This window comes from Schistocerca gregaria, chromosome 7 (genome assembly GCF_023897955.1).
Source record: "Schistocerca gregaria isolate iqSchGreg1 chromosome 7, iqSchGreg1.2, whole genome shotgun sequence".
NCBI classification, from domain to species: Eukaryota; Metazoa; Arthropoda; class Insecta; order Orthoptera; family Acrididae; genus Schistocerca; species Schistocerca gregaria.
In genome coordinates this window covers 394,568,312-394,572,357 of record NC_064926.1, presented here as the reverse complement: position 1 = coordinate 394,572,357, position 4,046 = coordinate 394,568,312, and positions in this window count along the sequence as shown.

Here is a 4,046-nt window from a genome sequence, read left to right as displayed (position 1 = left end):
AGTTGGCAGTCATGTGTGCATGAAGTGTGCTTGCTGGTGATGGACTGTCCATGCTATTTTGATCCAAAGAAATCTCACAAAGTAATGTGAGACGATATCACATTCATGAAGCACACAAAAAATAATTAAGCAGCTTTTCTGGACTCAGAGGTAGTACACAAGCAAATAACTTTGCTGACCAGCATCTAATTCATTTCCTTCTCTTATACCTATCATAACACTTGTCTGAATATGACGTGAGAAAATAAATACTTTAGGGTTCCTCAGCATAGAGTGAAACAAGAGTCTTATTGTAATCCTCACTGGAAAATTTCGAAAAGCAAGGAGCTCTTCGAGTTCTGTGGAACAGTATGTTTCCATTCATGCATTCCTACTAACTGTAGATTGTTATTTAAGAATTTGCTGAAACTGAGCTTTTAGCAGAATGGGCACTCTGTTATTTCACTAATTATGAGATGGGGAACAGACACAAAAATACAGTTTGGATACCCCCTATAACGGTGAAGATTTTTACACATGTCTGCATTCAGCACTGACAACCAACTGCCACAAAATTTTACAAAATTCACGAGACATACAACAGAACAGTCAGAGCAGTTTGGAAATCATTCAAGTATTTGTCAGGAAATGGACTGAAAGCCAAATTAGCGTCAATTTAGAGTTATATTCAACTCAAAACGAAATACAATTCAAATTAGTAGAGTGTTCTAGCAAATAAACTTTAGTAATTTCCAAACAAACAGCCTAAATGAACCATCAGTGCAATAATATCAAGAACTAAATCAAGATGAAACTGCAAGAACTTGAGGAAGCACCTAGGGCTTTGCCTTCACTTAGTTTGATGAATCTCTTATTTTTATTTTGGATTATCTCATTCTTATGCATACTGCCAATAGCAAATCTCATTCATCAGGTGCCTCTCTTAGCAAAGCATCAGCAGCAGTTATACTGTAAATATTGTTATTAGATGATACTAAGACCTGTATAATCAGAATGGTTTGGGTGCTCTATGTATGAAGTCATTCTGCGCTATGTAATTGCTTTGAACTGATTATCTAAGTAAAGACAATCTTTGCTTCCTATGAGTAAAAACTTTGATGTAGCTCTACCTATTTCATCCAGCCACATAAGCTATAATACAGTAAGCACTGATGCATGACTGCAAATACGTATGCTGCTATATTGCCTCACGTTTCCTTCAAGAAAAAGTATAGAATGGAACTACTAACCTCTTACACTTCATGTGAAACACCTATCAACATGTTGCACAAAATGGAGTTACACTACACTTCTTGGATAAAGGGAAAAGATAAATCGAGTAAAGCTGCAGATAAACTTCAAGGGCACATTTGCATGCTGAGCTTTTCTTAGCAGAAAACGTAATTACATGTTATGAATTTAATAATTTCAGCCATAGATAAAGTCCACTGCCGTATAAATATTGTATGCAGCGGCTGATAAAATTTTATGAGTTTTGATCGTCATATTATTGGCGAAAGAGGAAGAGTCACCATTTGTTTTCTAGGTCTTGTCCAGATCGGATGTATTTAGGTGCCCCGCCATTAATACTACATTTTTTTCATTATTTTATTCACGAGGTGCAACCAAACGGCACTCGTAACTGCATAATTCAAGTCACAACGTAAGTACAGTAATTTTAAATTGTCTTTTCATTTCAGAATACATAATTATTACTAACCGATGTATGTTTTGTTTTGTGTCTTTAGTCATTGTAAGATTGATGGGTGACTTAGCATGGCAAAAGGTTCTGCACTTTTAAGCAAAAAGTCGTCCACCTCGATCCATCGTCGTCTTCGGATGCTGTCATATTACGAAGTCCGAATTTAGTGTAAACACAGAGAAAAGAAACTCTGTTAAAAATGCATGACGAAAATGCCATGCTCAAGTTCCGAGTGTTTGTATATTAAAAAAAAATCGTTACTATAATTCATTATATGGTCTCGATTCAGTTATGAATGAGGAAAAATTTAATTAAATTGGCGTCTTCGTTTCTTGACGCATTGTTATATGTACTATATTGTCTTCCTTTCGTTACATGTTTATTGAAAACGATATCCGAGATCGGAATACATTGAAGTAAGACAAATTACTGGATTCTAAGTTGACACATGGAATTACGCTACAATCGCGGATACAAGGTAAGGCGTCGCATCTTAACATCAGCAATCTTGCCCAAGCACTTTGTCCTATCGTAAATTGCTTGGTAGATAGATCTATTACAATTTTCCGTTTCCGTATCAGTCATTTTAAGCTACATTGCGGTTTCCAAAATTATTTTCATTACTCATACAGTGCAACAAGAGATTTATCAGTTCACAATACAGCCGACTTTAGTAATATGCGACGTAATATGGCGTGCAGTATTCAAAATTCCACCATTATTTTTGACAATAAATTTTCTTGTTCAGACATTGTCGCACAACGAGATTAATTTTTAGATTTATTCTGATTACACAAACGATCTTAAATTGCTATTGTGTCATACATTACGTGTGGCATGGTACTGACCAGCAAACAACTAGCAAAGGTTGAGAACCAGAAACTGCAAACACGGACACAATCCAACTCTGACATTCCATTAAATAAGGAAAGTGATATTACGATTGACTTGAATACTAACGAGTGACATATTATTGACTATTCTGGTGAAGCAAATTTAGAAAACAGACCGTCTACCAGTAATATGATTAATCTAGTTATGTACCCATTTTGGCGTCTGAGGTCATGTCTAACGACATGGAGGGGGCAAATTTAAAAATGCAGCACTTGTATGTATAATGTGCTCGATGTTGTGAAAATTATTGTTTTTCATATTTCTACGGTACTTATCTTCCTCTGTGGTATAAAACGATGTACATAGTCCAAATAAAGAGGACTTGGTTTTTTATTTCTGCTTGGAAAAATTAAACTGTTATGTTTTCTTAATTTAAACAACTTTTATGAAGTCTTTCATAAAACATCGATAATTAAGAATCTGTGTTTGAAATGGAAACAGGGATTTTGCGTCCAATATCTAATTAGAAACAAGAAGACGTGAATTATTCATAAAAAATGATGATGAGTTTTATAATTACGGGAAGTAGGTCTTTCAAATTGACAGAGAAACATAATGATTTTGGGGAGATTTGAACCAACGCACGAATAACCGCATTTAATTCACATTCCATTAAGCTACCAACTGCCCTATACATACATGTTGGGTGTACCTAACAAATGCATTGTATACAACCGTGGGAAACTTAAAAGACGATTATCTCCATAAATTTATGAAAGACATTAAGAACTACCTATTTCTCGGCACTTTTCAACCGTATTCCGTGCACATGTTTCACTTCGGAACAGAAAGCAGCCTGAGCCATTTTCACACTGCGCATTGTCATGTCAAAGCGAATATTTTGTGTTGCCAGTGTATGGGACAGTGTTAGGGACTTATCAATTAACGAATATTTTTTTCAAAAATGACTTTTGACGGCGGAAAGACTTACTATTATATGGTGTTTTATTATTACATTGTGAAATAACAACAATATGTTTTATTATTTTATAATCAGTTTCCTACAAATAATAACCACATAACAAAAGGTAATACCACAAAAGGGATGTGTTGGCTTTGTATTGTCTGTGGAATTCTTCCTTCTTATGTTCTTCTTCTCTATGTTATATGAAGTGGATGAGATCGAAGGTAAGCTGAAGTCTGTTCATTTAAATATTGTAAAAGATAGTCACAGGTGTTCAAAGGAAAAAATAAAGCGCAAAATTTACAAAATGGAATTCTACTGCATGGACTTTCATTTGTAACTATATAACCAACTATGAATGTGTTAAGTTTTGTGTCAGCAGCAGTCCAGACTATGCTTTGTTTGCCGCTATTATGTGAGCGTACGGAGAGGTAATTTTAAACTTAAGAAATCATGAGACACTAATTCTTTCGATCGATATTACAATATTTGAACGTACAGGACAAGAACCCACAGGAATTTATTATTTTTCTATTGCAAAAGTGAAAGTGAAAATAACATTCAGTA